This window comes from Pinus tabuliformis, chromosome 4_1 (genome assembly GCF_031772625.1).
Source record: "Pinus tabuliformis cultivar Carrire ecotype Pingquan chromosome 4_1, CPIR1, whole genome shotgun sequence".
NCBI lineage: Eukaryota > Viridiplantae > Streptophyta > Pinopsida > Pinales > Pinaceae > Pinus > Pinus tabuliformis.
Window position 1 is genome coordinate 383,306,460 of NC_142303.1, and position 23,187 is coordinate 383,329,646.

General features: G+C 37.8%; 1 pseudogene; it reads right to left on the reverse strand.

Moving 5' to 3' along the window:
* Positions 1 to 2,483: 2,483 nt before the first annotated feature.
* LOC149175894 (glutamate synthase 1 [NADH], chloroplastic-like) lies at positions 2,484 to 20,097 on the reverse strand (annotated as a pseudogene).
* Between the last annotated feature and the right edge of the window lie 3,090 nt (positions 20,098 to 23,187).

Sequence of the window (23,187 nt, forward strand, 5' to 3'; positions counted from 1 at the left end):
ATGAACATGATAAAATGGCTTCTTGTAGGGCTTGACATAGTGCCTTTGTTAGAGAAGCCAAGCATGCACTCTAAGAGTTTTTTGTATCAGCCTAACTGTATCTACAGGTTTGAATGACTCCTAAAATGAGTCCAAAATTAGGTTTCTTTGGCCATCCTATAATAGTTGATCAACTGAAGGTGAGTATTTTATGGGGTTGTACCACCAGTTGTGCATTGCAACATTAAGTCTGCCAATATATTGTTAAACCATCTTATGAGAGCAAGCATGACAGATTTTGGAATTTCCAAAGAACAAACATTTTATGGTCAGAATTCAAGCCTCAAGGAAACATATGATGAAAATGACCTTGACTATCTGTCAACAAACACTTTTTATAGCAGAAAATAATATATACAATTTTAGACTCTTTCTAGTCAAACTACTTATAGGAAGGAATATTGTTGCACTAGGTGTAGATAAAAAATCAGACAGGGATATGGATTTTTTTGTTAGAGCTCTCTTCTTGGGTTGTATGCAATTTCGCAAAAGGTTCTAATAGTATAATTTAAATCTATGAAGAGATGGCAATTCATTATCTCATCTCATAGATGAGCAAGCACTAGTTGATTTCACAACTTCAATGGTAGGCCTAAAAAGGAACCTATCTACTGAGGCTTGTCTAGCTGGATTGTTCTTACATGGAATGTTAGCATCCAAGATGAGATTATAATATCCACAGGGGAACTGGCTGCATCACCATTGCAACTTGAAGGAATTGTACCATCTAATATATTCCATGATCTTGTTTCCAACGAGGAGAACTTTTTCAAAATGATATAGGAATCATGGAAGGAAATGGACTTTTATGGTGAAAGAGGTGAAGGGTTATAAAATGTTAGTGAGAAGTTTCACATGAGCAGTTATTTGAACACCACAGAGAAATATCATAATACAATAACCTTGTCGTGATGGAATATCCATATCTAGCTAGTTTCTCTGTGTTATTGTCTACCTACGCAATAAGAGAGGTCTAAAAAAGTGATTGGCATTTCGGTGTCCATGGTTGTTATAATTATACACGAGAAGAATATGTAATGATGTCAATGTTTATCCTCATGGAAAAAATGGGTGGAATTGGCAGACTTGCATGGAGATGGATATATCAATGTCTAGAATATAGAGAGTAGCATTTTCCCACAATTTACTTTCAAGTCTCCGCATCAAGTCCCTTAAAACCATATTTTACTATCCATGACAATGCAATAAAAAATTCTAGAATATGGATCAAGGAAAACATCTAGCTCTATTTTGTTCACGAAATGTGAGAGAGAAGCATCTTGGACCTTGAAAAAAGATGCGAATGGAAAATTTTCCATCAGCAAAATATTTCTTATTGTAGTGAAGAAACGAATTAAAAACTAATAGTGCAGTCGCCAATATATATGTGAAAAAAAATTCTGGGAAACACATAGTGGCTACTGCATTTTCAACTTTGTAGGGACATCTCCATTTCACATGGTAGAGTAAAGAAGTCATGATCAAAATATAAAGGCTCTATCTGAAGAATACCCTAAAAGGATCTAGACCTAATCCAAAAATAGATGTCAAAACTCTACTAGTACACTATATTTTGAGGGGAACCTCAATGATGTCAAAAATCTATTTGGAGTACTTGGTAGGGAATCAAGATTGTCAATCTTGACATACTCTGGGAGAAAAAAATATCTAGAACATTAGAATATCTGCTCAAAGAAAAGGTAACTAAAATTGATAAATTTCCAATTTTGGATTTTATAGATAATCAATGTTGAACTCATATGATAATTTTTAAACTAAACAACAATACTCACTTGCAATTTCCTTGTACTTTTAAAGGAAGAGAAGGATTTCTTAAAACTAGCCATTACTATCCTTTAACAAAATCTATAACACATGTTTCTATTATGGATTGGAAAAAATTATTTCATGGATCAATCTAAAGGCCAGAACAATAAGATGTGTAACTAGAAGGAAACCATTGCCAAGTTTGAGAAGGTCATGTTGTCACCCTTCACAACAACATTGATGAAATCAAGAAAGGATCAACAAATATGTAATTGAAATAATTTTCAAATGTGTACGTTGAAGACGAATTCACAATAACATCATAGCCACTGTACATAGGCAGAAAACGGGATATAAATGTAAAGGATGAAATGTCCATTGGGACTGGAATGTCTTGTATAGACCCTTTTTCCATCACAAAGGCCTTGGACTAGAAATTTTATGCTTCGAAAAGAGCCTCCTTGTTAGTATCAATGAATAACAATGTGATACACTTGACACAGATCACTTGACCTTTGATTCCTTTCACAAGTTCAATAATGAGGCATGCGAGTGGCCTGTTTGGCATGTTGTTTCCATTTTTCCTATTATTATGAATTTCTACGACAAGTTTCCAAGGGGGCACTTATGTTTTGAAATTTAACATTGGGAATTGATCCTTTTCCTCCACTCTATCTTCAAAATTTGTGATCAACTAGTCTCCCTTCATCACAAAATTTATTTATCTAGGTAGTTGCTAGTCTTCCTTCAACAATGGCCCAAACAATAAGTGATTTTCCATGTCTACAGTCAGCAACAAAAAAAACACCATCAACACTCATTGCAAAATCACCAAATTTGGCTTTGAAATTTGACCTGTTATCCCTTTCCATATCAAGCTTCTTTGCAATAATTTGTCAAACCAAATAAAAAAATGAAATTAGAGTGAGGAGGTAAATGGAGGAATTCTAGAAAATATGGTGTGTATGTCTAATATCTTTTAGACACATAATATAAATGTTGAAAATATGTGTATTCAATGTTATGGATTGGGAAGGTTGCAATATCACTAAATTACTCAATTTTCTAAAGAAGAAAACATAGTCCAACAATGAATGTTGTCAACTAAATTCAAATTGGACCTGAATCATTAGATTGTGCTTATCAATAAAAAATTAAAGTTTTATATCACCTTAGCAACAAATTTGATGCTTAGAAAAATATAGCTTACCTGTTCTAGTCCAAGAAATCCCATTTCTAAGAAAACAAGTTTTTCTTCTATAATCTCCTTTGTGCCCTCCATCTCTTTCAACTAGAACTTTCCACTCTCATCTTTTTCCCATTTGACCTTGATCAATTCAAGCCCTTTATCATTTCCATTGTCATCATCTATAAACCTTTTTGTCAACACTTCATATGACTTGGGATCTTTACCAAACTTGGTAATAGCTTCCTGGTGGCCATAATCTACTCGGAAAACCTTAGGCCACTACCAAAAAGTGAACAAAGACCCATAATCATGGAATTGTACTAGGATACAACATGCTAGAAAATAATAGATAGCTAATTTTTATTTAGATGAAGATGAATAAAGACAAACCTGAGGCCAAAGATTCTCAAGAGCACGAGAATTGGGGGGTTGTGGAAGGAGCTCCAAATTCACAACATTGCTACATCCATGTCTTATGGTTGTTGCTATACAATCAGTTCTAGTGTCTCCTCCTCTAATGAAAACCACCCTTTTCCCTTTTGTAGAAATAAACTTTCCATCTTGCAATCCATTGTCCAACAAACTCTTGGTATTTGAATGAAGGAACTCCATAGAAAAATGTATTCCCATTAATTCACAGCTAGGCATAGGAAGATCCCTACAATTTATATATATATATATATATATATATATATATATATATATATATATATATATATATATATATATATATATATATATATATATATATATATATATATAAACTAAATTTACACTATACATCAAGGGCCTTGACTCCTATGGGAAATATCTGAATTAAAATAAAAGAGTCAACTCCAACATTTTCATTCATAACAAAATTAACACCTTCCTCTACCATCAGATCAACACGTCGTTGGATAACATCAAGTTTGTTTTTCATATTAGGAACTCCATACATCATCAGACCTCCAATTTGATTAACACATTCATAAACAGTGACAGAGTTCCCATGAGCTTTATTAAGTTGATTATCAACAACCAAACTAGCTGGCCCACTGCCCACTATAACAACTTTCTTCCTACACCCAATGACCCATCCATATCAAGATCTAGTTCACCACATCATAGAAAATAAACAGATTATTTTCAAAATGATAAGCATCATAAGAATGACATTAAGAATTATAAAGGAAAGACACATACCTTGTCCTCTTCTTAGGTGGACGTGGAACCATCTAACCTTCTTCGAAAGCTTTATCAATGATGGCACATTGAATACTTTTAATAGATACTGGATTTTCAATTATTCCTAGTACACACAAACCTTCACAAGGGGTAGGGCATACACGTCCAGTGAATTCTGGAAAATTATTTGTTTCTAGCAGTCGGTCCAATGCTTCTCACCAACGCCCTTGGTGCACTAATTCATTCCACTTAGGTATTTTTTTCCCAAGAGGACATCCATTATTATCCTGCATGGAGGAAAAAGTTTCACATGTTCAGAATACAAACAAGTGTACAATCTAGAAAAAAAAAAATATACAGGAACAAGGAATGTAATTAAGAAGCTTTGCAATATACAAAAAGGAAAACACTCAAACAATGAATATAAGTTATAACATATGAAGTTTGAATTGTATAACTACATTATGTTTCACTTGCTATTTTAATAAATAATTAGGGGCAAATAAATGATGTCTGGACTTTAACTTGATGACAAAAGCGGGTTCCACAATTCATACACCTAGCTGATTGTGTCTTCAGTAGTGGCCCTGGCTTGTTTTCCTCAACCACTTCTTTTAGTGGCCATGGATTTTTTTCCTCAACCACTTCTCTCCAATCATTCATGCATGGTACAAAATATCTATATGAAAGACTCTCACACTTATACATCTGAAAACCATGGTGATTAACTACATTATATATTTTTGTAGGTCTCTATGCCACCACTTTCTGTTGCTGCAAACTATATAGAAATGTTAGCCCCATGACCAAGCCATCACACTCAACATTTATACAACTTAATATTTGATGACATTGTCAAATCATTTAAAAGAGTCAAGGATTTTATACGGTGGAGTTAATATTTGATGATGATATACATGTTATACAATTGAAATTAAAAATAAACAAAAAATGAGTTGAACTACATGAAAATGTACCTTGTAAGCCCTGTCATTTTTTTATGTTGATTTGAAGCAACTTTTGCCATCCTCTTCAACTCCTCAAAGGCATCTTTCTTCATCAATTCAACCTCCCCTGCTTCCTTCATAGTATTCCTAGCCTTCATTTCTTGCAACACTCTTTTATAGTATCATGGGAATACTTTCACAAACTTTGGGAGGAAAGCTTCAAAATCAGCAAGGACTTCTCTTGCCAGCTAACTGTTAGAGTGACACTGGTGTTGTTATATCATCATCTTCAGTGTCATGACATCATCTTCCTCTTCAACATTTTCAAGGTCTACCAACTCGAGATTGCATCTTGAATCAAATTTTCCATCAACATTAAGAGCATAGGCAATACCTCCACTCATTCCAGCTGCAAAATTCCTCCTAGTTTCTCCCAAGATGACCATAGTTCCACCAACCATATATTCACATCCATGATCTCTTACTCATCCAACCACTATATTTGCAACTGAATTCCTCACACAAAACCTCTATGCTTCCATACCATTGAAGTATGCTTCTCCACTTGTTTCCCCATATAGAGCAACATTCCCAATGATAATGTTTTCTTTAGGATCAAACTGGCTTCTTCTAGGAGGGTAAACCATGATATTTCCTCCTAATAAACCCTTACAAACATAATCATTTATGTCCCCTTCCAACTCTAGGGTAACACTTGAACAAAGGAATGCCCCAAGGATTTGACCTGCATTGCCTATTATTTTACATGAACCTTGTTTGTGGGAAAATTCATCATATTTTATCCTTTTGTAACTTCATGGCTAAGCATTGCACCAAAATATCTATTGACATTGATTGTGGACATCTCCATGTAAGTAGGTATACCTTTCTCTAGAGTTTTGTTTGAAATCATGATCAACTCTTGGTCCAGGTCCATATCCAAACTATAATCTTGGGCTTGAACACAATATTGAGCAACTTCTGGGTGAACCTCTGCTACAGGTTGAATTAGGAAAGAAAGATCAATATTTTCAAGTTTCTCATTACTATTTATAACCTCTTTATCCATATCTAGCATATTTGCATGACCAACCATCTCCTTTATAGTTTTGAAACCCATCTCAAACATAAGTTCACAAACCTCTTCAATAAGCATGAAGAAGAAATTAATGACATGTTCTAGTTCTCCTACAAAATTTTCCCTTAAAACAAGATCTTGAGTAGCGATACCATCCAGACATGTACTTTTGTGGCATTTGTGCATCATGATGCAACCCAGGATGATAAGGGGTGATGTACTAAAATCAAACTCTTCTGCACCAAGGATAGAAGCTATGACAACATGTATTCATGTTTTCAGTTGACCATCTATTTGTAGAACTGTATGACCATGCAAGTCATTAGCTACCAATGTCTGATGAGTCTCTTCTAGCCAAATTTCCCATGGCATCTCGACATTTTTTATTACTTTCCAACTAGATTCTCTAGTACCATCATCATGTACTAGAATAAATACATGATTTGCATGGCCCTTTACTACTCCACTTGCTATCTTTCCATCTTTGCTTCATAGGCCAAGGTTATGTTGATTCTAGCTCTTGGATTATCATTCTACAGAAAAATCCATCAAAATAATCAGATATATCTTTCTCACCTTCCAGCACTACAAACCTCATATGTTGAAAATGAAATATTACAACATGTAAACGCCCCTAGTGTTTGGTTCAGAGGACGATAGATGGTTTTGATCAACTTTGATTGACAATCCTTTTAGGAGATGTACATTTTCTTGTTCAGGCTAACAAACATTGAAAATTGTGTACGATTCAAGAAAAGAGGGATTGGGAAGAAATATAACACTCAAAGAAACCTCTAGAGTCCAGACCATCAAGAACATGCATATCAAATTGTAGTCTACTATTTAGATAAAAGTTGTGCCTATGCATTTCATGTCAGGAAGAAAATGGCCCTATTAGTATTTAAGCATATTATGAAATGCATTTTTCACAGATTAGTTGATAGAACTGCATATAAATTTTAGGAACAAAGCCTTCTAATATTCAACTGGAATTCCCAATCCATCTCCTTCTAGGATATCCCATGGCATGCAAAATTCTTATACCACTGTAAGAACTCAATAAAAATAAAATAACACATAAGAAAACAATGAGTAGAAATGATTTAAAATTCAAAACAAATAATCTTTCAAGTCTAATCTCTATAATTACCTTAAGGTCATAAATAAGTTGTACAAGATCTTCAATGGAATAAATATCATGATGCGGAGGGATAATAAGCCCCACATCGTTAGTTGAATTTGTTGTAACCATTATATCACCAATGACTTTATGGCCATGAAGTTCACTGCCCTTGCCAGGATTTGCACCTTGTAGAGGAACATTTAAAATAAATGTTAATAGAAAATATCCAGTCTAATGTAGGAAGGATCCTTCACATGCATGCTTGAAAGTATACCATGCACAAAATATAATAAGCCTAACAACATGTCTTGGAAATAAGTGAAAATCGTGATGTTATCTCAGAAGATGTGCTCTCCCAAACTGCCATCAGTATCATCAATAAATTACCTTATGTAGACTCTTTGAAAAGAAAATTCCATACCTGAGCCATCTTCATCTAGATTTCATCTGCATTAGTATGATTGACACTAGAAACATCAAACCACTCACTTGCAACTTGTTTCATTGCACTTCATTTAGGATTCACTGAGCCATCAGTGAGTGGTCCTAACCACAATGGATTCTCTCCTCCTTCACTCGAGGCACATAAACCAAGGCAGAAAGAAATATTAATATTGATGGTTCATGAAAGAAATCAGTCTAAGGTATCTTTCAATGTCTTTTTTTCATAAGTAAAAACACATTTAGGATTGCTAATTCTTATTAGTTATTGGACTTTTTTTTTATTATCCTAATATTGTTCCAAACGATAGATGAATATGCAGACTTGTATTAGATTTTCCTCCAATTTTATTGATTGCAATAGCCAAAGTTGTATGAGCCTCTAGTGAAAATGAACCATAACAAACAACACTTGTGCAGAATGACTTCACAATATCACTCACAGGTTCAAATTCTTGCAAAGGAATCTTCCTATCTAGTACCTAAACTTAAGCATCCCTCACAAATTGTAGTGTTTGTTTAAATATTGAATTATTTTAGAGTATTGCTTATACATTGCAACATTGTTTGTGTGAGTTGTTTCTTGAAACTTTACAATGGCTTGTGGGTGATTTAGATGCACTTCACCATCTTTACACCAATAATGATCACTAGGGTTGGGAAACTGTTGGGCATGGTATCCCCCCACAGTAGGTTTTGGGGCTCAAATCCCAAGTTTTGGTAAAAGGTTTTGAAAGACTTCGCGAATTACAGGTGCAGAGCGCGAAGTAGAGGTTAAGTCACAAGGGTGTCTGCCCTAAAGTAATGTAATGTAATGTAATGTCATTTTGGCCTACCCATGGTCTGCTGACCATGGGATTGTATATATAGAGTGAGGCTCTAAGTGTAAAGAAAAGAGTAGATGATAGAGAGAGTAGCGAAGGAATGGTTCGAGCTTAGAGTAGAATTCTAAGTGCCTTGGGTTGTAGTAGTAGGAAGAGGCTCTGCAGCTGAGTGCGTAGAGGCCTAGTAGCGACTGCAGCTGAGTGCGCTGAACCCTGCAGCTAAGTGCGTAGAGGCCTAGTAGAGACTGCAGCTGAGTGCACAGGGTGGAGTCGAGTCTATAATCGGGATAGAAAGCTAATAAAGAGAAGTTTATCCTAATTCTGTGCATCTAGTCTTGAATCATTATTCTATTGTTATGCATTACTTTTTCTCTGTTTATTTATTGCGTGCAATTGAGTAAATGCTTGTATGGTTCAGAATACTTGTATATTAAAATAATCTAAGTAATTAGCTAACAACACATAATTAGGAAAGACATGGGTAAATAACAAGGATCGCACTGTGAATTAGGACTACAAGAAGACAACATCGCAGGCCAGCAAGGTGCCCCACTGGTGCACGTAGCACAGTGAGAGCGAAGGTTGGACCACGTACCAACCCCAACATCTCAGACATCCCTAGGGTGCAGAAATCTCATTCTAGCACCCTCCCATACTACTTCGGGTGAGACCTTAGTCTGCGCTCCATGGACTGTTCCCAAAAGGGACAGTAGTACCGAGATTTTCTTGGCTAAATCACCTCTAAACCTGGGTCATGCCCCACTAAGCCAACAAATGGTTCTGTTGCCATGACTGAGATTTGCGTAAGGGATATCTGATGCTGTGCCACTAGAACCCTATGAAGAAAGAAATTGAAGAGTGGTTGGACAAGAAGATTCACGAGTTCGCGGCGCAGGAAAATAGAAATCCATGAGTATCTAAGGAACAGTGGTTTGATCCTACTTGTACACTCAAATCCATGAAATTTTCTTTGCATCTTTTTCATCTGATCTATATGAGTGGATCGCGAAGTTAGCAGATCGCCAAGGAAGGAGTAGGCTCGACAAAGCAATAGTGTGGACTCCGGAACTAGTGCATAGACTAGAATCCTTAGAAGATGAGATAGCATGAGCTGTGGACCACTGGCTTAACCGAATAATAGGAGGATTTCTCACTGAGTTTGCAGTAGACACGACCGTCAGCTACAACGAGGCAGAGTGACGTTTTCTTAAGGGACTGCGAGGTAAGTATATTAAATCTTTGAACACTTGGATTAAGATGTTGTTGTGTGAAAAAAAGGTTATGCGAATAAATTAATGTTTGGGACTACGCGAAGCGGAAAGATCTATAGAAGCGGAAGTAGTGAAGAATTAGAAAATAGTCCCTTAATTTCATCCTCACGGGAGAGCGAGGACGAGCTCATGAAGGTTTCTATGAGAAGCGTGATTAGTTTGATAAGCATCAAATTCTGCGTTTACCACCTCCACCCACACCTCCACTTGCTTCACCCCCCTCACCTCCATCTCCACCCACTCCACCTCCGCCACCTCCACAGTTCAATATGGCGAGTGCGATCAAACTACCAGTATTCAGAGGAGTAGGAAATGAGGATCCAGACCAATTCTAGTTCGTGGTAAGAGTAGTATAGGAAGAACAGGGTGTCGTGGATGATAATATTAAAAAGGCTATGCTGGTGAGCACGCTACAGGATCACACATTAACGTGGTATATCAAGCATTCTAATGACCACCCGAACCCAGGAATTATAGAGATCCAAACTGCATTGAAGAGGGAATTTAGCAGGCCAAAATCAGAGACACAATCAATCATCAGGTTTAAGGAGATCGTGATGCTCATGTCCAAGACCCCCTGGGATCTAGACCAAAGGCTGAAGAGTACGATCCGCCAAGCCAATATGATGTTAACAGATGCATAGCATCACGCATGGTTTGTGGCCTCACTTACGCCACACTTAAGGATGGCGTTGTCACAACAAAAACTTTCCACCCAGGCCGAACTGTTGGAGATAGCAATGAGGTTGCATGAGACCCCTATACAAGAGCCTGGGTTGGGAGTCCAAAAAATCCAGGCGCAACTGCAAAATCTATGTCTAGAGATGCAGAGTTTGAAACAGGATAGGACAACTTGGATGGAAGTGCGTGAGGAAGTATGGTGCATAAAATGGAAAGGCCAAGGTCACGACAAGGACTATTGTCTAGTGTTCGTGAACTACTTGGCAGGGGGAGGGACAATGCCATTAATACCAGAGGCACAGGCGGGGCCAAGTGTAGTGTCTTCATTATGGTGCGCGATCTGCCAAATAGGAGGAAAACATACCACAAATAATTGTCACCTATTGTAGAAGTATGTGCAGACATCCCAACAATTGTTTTGTAATTTCTGCAGGTTAGTAGGCCATGACGAATGCACTTACCGAAGCTATGAACTAATGATGGATCAGACTCCTGCCTCTAGGGTGTAGACCGAAACGTGAGCCCTCGACACAAATGTAGGGATGGAGTGCACTGGGGTTCAGGGGCGTGGTTAGGGTCGAGGTGGAATGGGACCAGGAAGTGGTTGCAGAAAGATAATTTGTTAGAATTGCGGGGGCTAGGGCGTTATACCTGTGATTGTAGGAACCCAACTAGGATGTCATGTTGGTACTGTAATTAGTTTGACCATGAGGGAAAAGATTTCCCTTCACTGATAGTGAAGATGTGCAAAAAGGGGGTACTCCAGCCCCCTCCTACTCAGAATATACAAATTTGAGCCACACGAAGAAGACCCGAATGTAAACATGATGCTCAGAAGCGTTATGACCACAAGAGATAATAAGGGGAAGCAGCTAGAAGAAAGTAAGTGGGTTCGTAAGTCTCCTACAAAGGAACGTGAGTTTGACTTAGAACGTGTGCAAGAAACATTCATGGAAGCTAAGAAGAGCTTCATGGAGGCCTCCACTTTAGGTAGTAAGGATCAACTAGATCTAGGGATGGACCCTTTAATGCTCACTACCTTTCTGGAGACATGCATGAAACTGCTGTGCGACAACAAGGTAGTCAAAGGGCTACAGGAACTTATCACTAGGTGTACAGGGTCAGGAGAACCGTGCATGGTTTGAAAACTTGGAAAGCATGCATTGCGCACAGGAAGGGAGATGACTTTGACTACACAAATAGGCAAGTACGAAATGGATAACGTAATCCTAGATCTAGGTTCAGACGTGAATGTAATACCAAATAAAACATGGGAACGCATGGGCAGACCCACGTTACAATGATCCCCTATTCAATTATGAATGGAAAACCAACAGAAGATTTTTCCCATGGGAAGATTGCAAGGGGTGACAGTCGATATTGAAGGTGAGAGCGCGCAGGTGGATTTTGAAGTGATAGAGATTGTTGATGACAAAAATACCTATCCCGCGCTACTAGGAGTAGAATGGGCTACCAATATGAATGGAGTCATAAATCTGAAGAAGTGCAAAATGACCTTTGAGAAAAAGTCACTACGCGTAGTAGTACCGCTAGACCCAGCTGAAGGAGCGCAATACACTGAACCAGTGCACGACGTTGATAGTGATGACGATCTTGACTATATCTACAAGATAATTGCATAAGGAGAAGATTGGGTGAATCTAACTGTAGATGGAAGGATTTCGTGGGAGTGTGAAAGCTCCTGCACTTTGGACTCAGATGAAGAAATAGAGCGATGGAAGAATTAGTTACACGAAGTAACAACACTAAACTACAACATGGTGATCAGGTCATTGCATTGTGTAACAACAGAGGCAAGGGAGCTGCCGATATATGATGGATTAACAGAAGTGGATGAATTTATGAGAAAATTTGAAAGCACAGTACCAGAACAACAGTGGTTTGATGCGCTGAAGTTGGAACTGCGTGCAACACCTGCACGATGGTGGGGTACACATCAAGGAAATTTTGAGGACTGGCGTGGATGTAGAAGGATGATGCGCCTACGATATGGGAAACTGCAAATATGGCTAGTAGACAAATATGACGGACGAGATGACCCACGCATGCACCTCACGAAATGGACCAAGATCTATAGGGAAGATCCACACACTTAATGGGTACATTTATTCTACCATACCCTGGATGTCATACCCATGAACTGGTATACTGAAACAGAGCTCCGACATGGTATGGGTGAATGGGATTTCTTGTGTGAGGGATTTTTGCTAACATTCACATTTGAAGATTGTTGGTTGGATACCGTTGGCGATGCACTACAAGTAGTAAAAGCCGCTATCTTCAAAATACCATAGGAGCCAAAGGAAGTACTTCAACCAGTATGGGCGACATAGTTAAGCAGCGCCCTAGAGTGTTATAATGTGCAGCTGGAAGAGGATGATGAGGACCCACAAAATATTAATATCCCAGAAACAGAAGATTTTCACGAGGTTCGAGGACCATCAATTGAGGATCCTGCCATCACTGTGCTACTAAAAACAAAGTAGGTAAACAGTGGCATAGAAGTGGAGCCAAAGTATGTGATGCTTGGGGACTATTGGGATGATGCTATGGTAGATAAGGTCACTGAGTTACTCCATGAATACCAATACTTGTTTCCGACCAAAATTACGAACTTAAAAGGGATCACTAGTGATTTAGGGATGACGAAGATCACTCTGAAACCAGACATGAAGCCAATTAAGTAGTGGCCTTACCATTTTAATACAAAGTATAAAGAAAAGGTACGCGACGAATTAGAAAAAATGCTTGCAGCTAGAATTATTGAACTAGTGGAAGAATTCGACTGGGTGAGTCCTATGGTGGTACAGGAGAAAAAACAAAAGGGTGAAATAAGAATATGCATAGACCTCAGGAAGCTGAACGATGCCTGTGTACACGATCCATTCCCAACACCATTCACAGATGAAGTACTAGAGAATGTTGGCAATCAGGAAGCATACTCGTTCACGGATGGGTTCTCAGGGTACCATCAGATCAAGATCATGCTAGAAGATAGGAGCAATATGACCTTCACAATAGAATGGGGGTGCTTTCAATACAACATGATGCCGTTTGGACTGAAGAATGCGTTGGCTATATTTTCGCGCATCATGGTAGCTGCGTTCAAAGAATACATCCACAAATTTTTGGATGTCTATCTAGATGATTGGACTGTTTTCGGATTAGTTAAGCACCATGTAGCGAGCTTATGCTTGATGCTAGATACTTGCCGCCAACACGAGATTGCGCTGAACCTGAAGAAGTGTACATTCCTTGTTCCCTTGGAAATCTGCTGGGACATGTGGTCTGCGAACAACGGTTGATGGTGGACCCTACAAAGATTGTAGTTATCCTTAATTTGGAAGCATCACGATGTGTTAAACAAATGTACCCTACCTTGGGACACACTGGATAATATAGGAAGTTCATCAAAATTTATGCCCAGATAACTGTGCCGATGGACAAACTATTGAAAAAAGATGTTACATATTGCTGGAATGATGATTGCATGAAGAGTTTGGATGTCCTGAAGGGGAAATTGGCCTCTGTGCCAATCTTGGTCTTCCCGAAATGGGACGTGGAATTTCATGTACATGTTGATGCATCGTGTATCGTGTTAAGAGTCATACTCACACAGGAAGGCACATAGGGTATAGATCACCCGATCATGTTTGCAAGTCGAAGACTGTCCAAAGTCAAAAAGAACTACTCTACCACCGAGTGAAGGGGTTGGCAATGGTGTACACACTCCAAAAATATCGACACTATCTACTGGGAGGACATTTCAAGATGTATATCGACCATTCCTCGTTAAAATACCTAGTGAACAAGCCTGTGTTGGGGGGCACATATGCAGATGGCTTTTACTATTTCAAGAGTATGATTTTTAGGTCATAGTCAAGCCAAGATGCTTAAACGCAAGACCAGACCACTTGTCACGAATTGAGACAGGTGAGGAACCAACAAATTTGGAAGAGGGACTACCTGATACACAACACTTTTCATTATGCATCGCAGATGAACACTTTGAAGATATAATCCATTTTCTAACAATAGGGACTGTGCCGAAGGAGTACTCAATCCAATAGAAGAAGGAATTGGTGGTGTGCACGGCGGACTTTTCTGTCATCGTAGGGCACCTCTACAAGATGGGAAACAATGAGATATTGTGAAGATACGTACCCGAATTTGAACGAGGCTAGATCCTTGCAGAAGCATATGGGGGCACTACTGGAGGACACTATGTAGGATGCGTGACTGCACAAAAGTTTCTTCGCGTAGGGTTATGGTGGCCGACTGTTTGGTCAATTTAGTGTTGTCTAAATTGCTATCATTAATTGTCAACCCGGGGCTCGTAAGCTGATGAAGTGAAGTGTACAATATATACTTAAGTGGCCTTTTCTAGTTCTTTTTGCCGTTTTTAGTCCATGTGTGACTTACCTTCCTAATGTGATGTGATGGAGTTATAAACAAATGAGTGAGTATGTGTGCATATGGTGGTTTCTAAATGCTTCTTGAACTTTTTAAAGAGAAAGCTTGAAAAGTGACTTGCAATGGAATTGAAACTTCAAATGAAAGCAAAGCATTAAACAAAGTGACTAATGGCACTAGTCCACTATCTATGCTGCTGATAAGAACAAAAATAGCATCTACGTTAACTCAATGGAAAGTGAAAAACACTACTTTAACTGCAAAACTTAAATGACAAATCATAACACTTCATTCTTCCTTAACATTCTGCCTTTAGCTGAAATTGTTCATGTGAAAAATAGTTAAGAAGGAATCAGTAATATGAGTCCAAAAGCTAATCAAACCAAGCTGCCACTCAATGATATTTTGGTCCAATAAAGGTTAGTCAATTATGATGAGAAGACCATCAAAATGTTAGTAAGAAACTTGTCAAAAACTTGATAAAGCAAACTAGCAATGAAACTAAGTAAGCAAGGTAAAAATCAGCAGCTAAGACAAGACAACTTCAAATACCATCAGTGATAAAAAGAAATAAAAACACACTATCCCGGGCTCCTAACACACCTGCATAAACAAACTGATCAGTTCTGAAAAGTGCTGGAAATGTAAAGGCATGAAATCAAACTGTACATTATTATACATGTTCAAAGAAATGAAAAACTGCAGAAATCAAACTATACATTATTGTACATGTGAAAATGAAAACAAAAAAAGGCAGGAAAATAAAGTTAAATGCTACTGTACATAGGTTGTGGCAGATGGGGGCCCTCCATCTACTCAACCAGCTAAAGACCAGCTACGTAGAGATGAACAGGAACAGTCTTCTTATATTAAATCAGAATGTCAAAATACAGTGAAAAAGTGTTGTAGAAACAGTCTTTAAAACAGGGTTTGATAACCAAATCAATTACAGCAATTACAATAATAAAAAGCTAATCTCTAAGCGTTGGCAAACGCTTTATTTATAGGCACAGGGACAAACTGTCCTCTGCGTAAACTAAGCAACTACAGTCTTGACTAATTAACTACGCAGCAACACGCAGGCAACTCCGTGCACGTTTGGAGGAAACGGTCATCATGGGGAGTAAATCTATGGTTAGATCCTGTCCCTTGCTGTCTTCGTGGCGTGGAGGAAGTGCCAGCTGTGGTTCCGTGTCTCAGTTGCTCACGCAGAGCCGTGCCACCGTCTGGAACTTTGCTGTTTGACCGTGGGTGCACCTGCGTTGACCGGGGGTATATGTGACCGATTTGGCCCAACTAATAGCATACGAACCATGTATACATCCATACCAACGTGCCCATGTGGCCCGTTCCTTGAGAAGACACGTGGAGTATAGCAAACAACAAAAAGGCTGTGGAATCTCTGAACAGCTGCGGAATTGTTGAATAGCTGCGGAATTGCAGAACAACTGCGGAATTACTGTACATGTACCAAAATTCTAAACCAACAGTCAATCATTAGCACAGTCAACAAATCATGTTAAAAAGACATATAATGCAATGAATTGAACAATTTGATGGAGGAAATGATGACAAAAGAGAGAAGTGAATAGGGAAAAGTTGTTGGGAGGATAGGTAAATGAGTGCAAGGTTGAGGCTCAACACCGACCCTGCACTAGGATTCAAAAGTGCACTGCAAGGCCTGCGATATACGTCAAAGGATGGGAAAACCTTCATGGAGGGATAAGATGCCACTAAATCCCCAAATGACACTGCAGCCATTTGGGAAATGGGCGATCAAATTCGTGGGCCTAATCAAACCTCAGGGAAATAAGAGTGTGTGCAACATCATCACCGTGATAGAATACCTGATGCGATGGGCAAAAGCACAGTCGGTCAAGGACTACACGGCCACTACAGCTTCAAAGTTTTTTGTTCGAAAATGTGTTGACACGATTTGGCTGTCTGAAAATCTTAATGAGATATCATGGAACACATTTCTTGAATGAAACCATCAGCGTGCTCACAGAAGAGTTCCAGGTGTATCATCAGAAAAGTACACCATACCACCAATAGACCAATGGAACAGTAGAAGCATTCAATAAAATACTAGAGACTACGCTGACCAAAGTATGTAACGTGCAACAGAACGACTGGGACCTCCGCGTACTCACTTTGTTATGGGTGTATTGGACAACGTGTAATAAATTAATGAGATAGACACCATTACGATTGGTCTATGGTACGGAAGTAGTCATGACGATGGAATACATCGTACCTAGTCTGCGAATAGCAGTGCTCACAGGTATGACAGACCACGAAGCTCTGGAAGAAAGGCTCGCACAGTTAGAAGAACTCAAGGAAGAATGATTCCTGGCTGGATTTCACTAGCATGTACAAAAGTAGCATGAAAAATCCTGGCACGACGGCAATATCAAGTTGCACACCTTCATGATAAACGATTTAGTGCTACTGTATGACAACAAGTTCAAAGAATTTTTTAGGAAATTTAGAATGCACTAGTTGGGACCATATGTGGTAAAAGAGGTCACAGGTGGAGGCGCGGTCCAGCTAGTCAAACTCATTGGAGAACCCTTCCCAAGTAAAGTCAACGACAGCCACTTGAAACCCTACACGGGTGGGCCAACTCTCTGACTAACCGGTTGAAGCACAGTCTTCGTGGCCCAAGGAGCTAGACAAGGGCGTGGGACTATAAACACAAGCACCAGAATCCGGTACCAAGGAAAGGATGTGAGTTAGATGCGGATTATTCCAAAGTAGGAATGCAATAGGTCCAACAAACAATAGAACAGTGAGTTGCGAACCTCCGGGCACTACCGGAACAGTTGGAAGGGCTTTGTGCCAAGATCGCCGCACTAGCAGAGTGACTCGGGACAAGTCATGATGATTGTGTTGGGGGCCTATTGGGCATGGAATCCCCCCACAACAGGTTTTGGGGCTCAAAGCCCAAGTTTGGGTCAAAGGTTTTGAAAGACTCTGCGAATTGCGGGTGTAGAGCGTGAAGTAGAGGTTAAGTCATAGGGATGTCTACCCTAAAGTAATGTAATGTAATGTAAAGTCATGTCGGCCTACCCATGGTCCATGGACCATGGGATTGTATAAATAGAGCGAGACTCAAAGTGTAAAGAAAAGAGTAGATGATAGAGAGAGTAGCGAAGGAATGGTTCAAGCTTAGAGTAGAATTCTAAGTGTCTTGGGTTGTAGTAGTAGGAAGAGGCTCTGCAGCTGAGTGCACAGAGGCCTAGTAGAGTCCGCAGCTGAGCACGTGGACCCCTAAAGCTGAGTGTGCATGGTGGAGTCAAGTCTGTAATTGGGATATAAAGCTAATAAAGAGAAGTTTATCCTAATTCTATGCATCTAGTCTTGAATCATTATTCTATTGTTATGCATTACTTTTTCTCTATTTATTTACTGTGTGCAGTTGATTAAATGCTTGTATGGTTCAGAATACTTGTATATGAAAATAATCTAAGTAATCAGCTAACAACACATAATTAGGAAAGGCTTGGGTAAATAACAAGGATCGCGTTGCGAATTAGGACTGCACGAAGACAACATTGCAGGCTACGAGGAGCTCACTGATGCGTGTAGCACAATGAGCACGAGGATTGGACCGCATACCAATCCCAACATATCAGACATCCCCAAGGTGTAGAAACCTAGTTCTAGCACCCTCCCATACTAGTTCAGGTGAGACCTTAGTCCGCGCTTTGCGGACTATTGCTGAAAGGGCCAGTAGTTTTGGGATTTGCTTGGCTAAATCACCTCTGAACTAGGGTAAGGTCCCACTAAGCCAATAGCAACGCATATGCATCAACATTCCCTTTAGGTAAAATATGACTAAGAAATACCAAATTATGCAAATAGAGTGTATCTTGAGAAAGCATCTCAAATGGTGCCCCCTCCAACCAACTTGGTGTTCCTGTAAAACACATTTCAACAACTTTTGATGAAAGTCCAAGGGGCTTGAAAATTTGAGCACCTTTGTGAGACCTAAAGTAGAAATTCCTATCTTTCCTAAAACCTTCAACATGCCATATTTACTTGCTTTGATGTATTTCTGAACCAAATATTTTTTAGTATGTAAGTTTCCATTCTTCTTTGATGGGATTTTACCATCAACTATAGTCTCCATATAGCTTCAATTACTATGTAGGGGCATATAGCATCTGCTCCAAACCCTACTAGCATGCAAAAATGATGCACTTTGTGTGGCTCCCCTAACTCTATAATCAATCCAATTTGAGTTTTCTCTAACTTTGAGACAAGATGGTGATGCACAAAACCAACAACTAATAGAGCTAACAGGGACCTGCTTGGATGATGTAGTTGCAAAATTCAAGATTTGTTTAGTGACACTTTCATCCTTATTGGGGTTAGGAAAATTTAACCACTATCTATATAAGGGAAAATATTGTATACAAATAACAATGATTAAAGTCTATTTTTGTTATTAGAATAACCATAAGAGACAAGTTGAGGAAGTAAAGGAATTTATAGTACCCACCTCTATTTGATAGCACTAGTAATTTTTAACCTTCACAAATTGTAGGACAAGTCTTCAAGCATATCCTATCTACGTTCTATAATCTAATTCTCTAGAGCCATGTTCTTTTGGAAATGTGATATCAAGAACTCTAGTACGCCAACCTTGGTAATTCATTTTTATATTTATTTTGTTTCCTCAATGGAAAGAATAGGACCTTTAAGAGAAAGTTGATGGAACTACTTCTCACTAGTTTTTGTAAGATCCCCTTCTAGACCAATCATGCATTCCATTGAGGTGAAAATTTCTTCATGAATTGGATCAATAGGAGGGTTTATTACTTGAGAAAACATATGCTTGAATACTCAAATATTATTTTTTGTCTATTTGACATCACAGCTAAAGGTGTATCATTCCCCATGGAACCAAGAGATTATGTTCCATATTTTTCCATAGGAAGCAACAACATTTCCAAAGCCTCAACTATATGCCTGGACAATGAAATGCATATTTAAACAAATGGCTCATAAAACATGCAAACATACATTAAAAAATACTTGATATCATCTTTACATACAAATCACTTACCCATAAGCCTTCAATGGTGACAAAAAGCCATATATTCCCATGTTTTCCATTGTATCATCCATAGTTCACATCCAACGTACCCAAGTTATATTGAGAGTTCATAAATCACCTTTACTGATCCAATAACTTGTTCATGCACTTTCTACTTCTGGAAAAAAATAGACAATATCTTTGAGGGTAATATTCTGTCTCTTTATCCATTCTACATAGGGCCATGACATGGAATAATCATTTTTTAAGGCCTCATCATCCACAATACCATGTTTTTCAAAATCTACAAGTAGCATCATGCCAGTATTAAGCCTTCCCTTTTGAAAAATATCCTCAGGTGGAATGTCTACAACACCTACTTCACTTCCCATGATAACTCACCCACTATAGGTTACATAGAAATGGCCAGTACATAGTCCATTAGAGTCTAGAGTTGCTCCGAGATAGTGACCATTAATGACTACAATGTTTGAACATAATAGCAATATTTACAGGGTTATTATCTATGTGATAGAAACTTGAAAAGAAAGTGCCCATTAAAATAATTTGTTTATTTATTAGTGTGCATAAATTGTATGAAATGGTATTGAAAGATTTACATGCAATCATTATTGAAAGGTTTACTCTTCAAAAGGTTGGTCTTGAAAGCCCTTATTGGCTTGGTCCTGACTATAAGTTTAATCCTCCTTAGCGAGTTAAGGTTGCACCAGTGAATATTTTCTGGGTTGATTGTGACATGAGAAGAAACCTATTTATTTGGAGAATTATAGATGCTTAAAATAGACAACCATCTTGGGCCATTATAAACCTCTTTTTTCAATTCATCACCTCAAATAATATCTTTTGTTGATTTTTTGGAAACATCCATATTCATTGTAGTTTCATATCAATTTTTTAAATATGTAGTCTAAAAGTCACATTATCAAAAAATAATGACTTATGAAAATTCCATATGGGGTTTCAATGGTTTTAATTCTGAGAAACAATTATTCAGACTGCAATTAAGCTTGGTGTGGGGGGTGATTTTGAGCTTTATTTCATTAACTAGTTAAAAACCAATTTTTTAAAATTCACTGCAAGTTTTTATTATTTAATTAAATTCTTTATATATGCAATTGGAGTTTTGATATCAGTGTCCCCTAGTAACCAAACTAAGTTAATGGTACTCGAATATCTCTGGTAGACTTTAAAGGGAAAAGAAAAGAAAATAAACAAGTAAGCTAAAATTATGCATGAAAACAAAGTCGTAGAGAACCCTTCAAGTCTAAATGAAACCTACAAAGAAAGCCATAGATATTTCAAAATGGTTAAGGGGACGAAGAATAAAGAGGTCCAAAACCCAATTCCCAAGGACAAACAATCTGGTAAATCTATGATGTGTATTGTGACCTTGAGTTCTTTATGATCTAAGGGTTCTTAGAACACACAAGGAGATTGTACTTATTTTTATCAAGAGTCTATTTGTAGGTTGGTCTATTAAATTTCGAGCTTGTATATTCAACACAATTTCATCTTGTCAACATGGGTTATAAGCAATAGTAAAGATCTTGGGTTAAAATAGATGAGAGCAATGTTTAAACCACATGGAAGACATGATTGGCTATCAGGTTAAGAAATAAAATATGTGTAACAAATAAAAATGCTCTACTTCTATTTTAATAGCTTGAAGAGAAGGCATTTAGAAGGAATCATGCACATACCATGGATGAGAGAAAATAGACTTCCATTGGGATAGTGATAATAAAAAAGAAGCTTCTCCTTGGCCTGGAAATAAATCCTCAGAGAAACTATATTCTAGTGTCAAAGCTTACCCACCATTTCCATATTCTTCTCAAATTCATCCCTAGTCATCTTATTAGAATTCTTCAAACTCTTCATAGTTATAGTCATTTTGTTCTTCATCAGAACCTTATATGTAGTCCCTAACCTTATAAGTAGTCCAAAGATTTGTGTTCTATGTTTTTTCGATAAATCGAACAACTTTCACTAATGATATTAGTAAAAGAATGGGAATTAAAATAGTTGAGGTATTTTTGAAATATTCTCTTTTAAACAACCATGCCTCCTTACCAGGAAGAAAAAAGTAACAATTTTGTTGAATAAGTTAGGTCTACCTTTGTATGGATTAAGAGATTTGAGAAACTCTAGCAAGTTTCTGTTAAGATTAATAAGATTTTAATTCTACTTGTAAATTCACCAATCTTAGCCATTGTTCCATATTTCTAAGATAGTCTTAGCCCCCATCATATGCCATATCTAGAAGAGTCCATCATCCAAATCTAATAATGGTATCCTAGATCAAAGACAATATGAATTTAGGAAAGCAAGCATAACATATATGCAATGGTATTGAAAGGTTTACATGCAATCCTTATTGAAAGGTTTACTCTTCAAAAGGTTGGTCTTGAATGGCCTTACTAGCTTGGTCCTGACTAGAAGTTTAATTCTTAACCAGTTAAGGTTGCACTGGTGAAGACTTTCTGGGTTGATTACGACATAAAATTAGTCCATTTCCTCGGAGAAGTGCATATTCTTAGAATAGACAACCATCTTGGGCCATTATAAACCTCTCTTCTCAGTTCATCACCTCAAATTATGTTTTCTAGTGATTTTCTGGAAACATCCATATTCGTTGTAGTTTCATATCAGTTTTTTAAATATGTAGTCTAAAAGTCATATTATTAGAAAATAATGACTTATGACAACACCATATGGGGTTTCAACGGTTTAAATACCAAGAAACATTTATTCAGACTAAGTAAGTTGGGCATGGGGGTTTATTTTGAGCTTTATTTCATTAACTAGTTAAAAACCAATATTTTAAAATTGAGTGCAAGTTTTTATTATTTAATTAAATTATTTATATATGCAATTGGAGTTTTGATATCAGTGTCCCCTAGTAACCAAACTAAGTTAATGGGACTGGAATATCTTTCATCGAATTCAAAGGGAAAATTAAAGAAAACAAACAAGCAAGCCCAAATGATGCCCATAGTGAAAGTCGTAGAGAACCCTTCAAGTCTAAATTAAACCTACAAAGAGAGCCATAGAGATTTTCAAATGGTTAAGGGGACAGAGAAAAAAGAGGCCCAAAACCCATCTCTTGAGGAATATTAATCTGGTAAATCTGTCATGTGTATTGTGACCTTGAGTTTGTTATT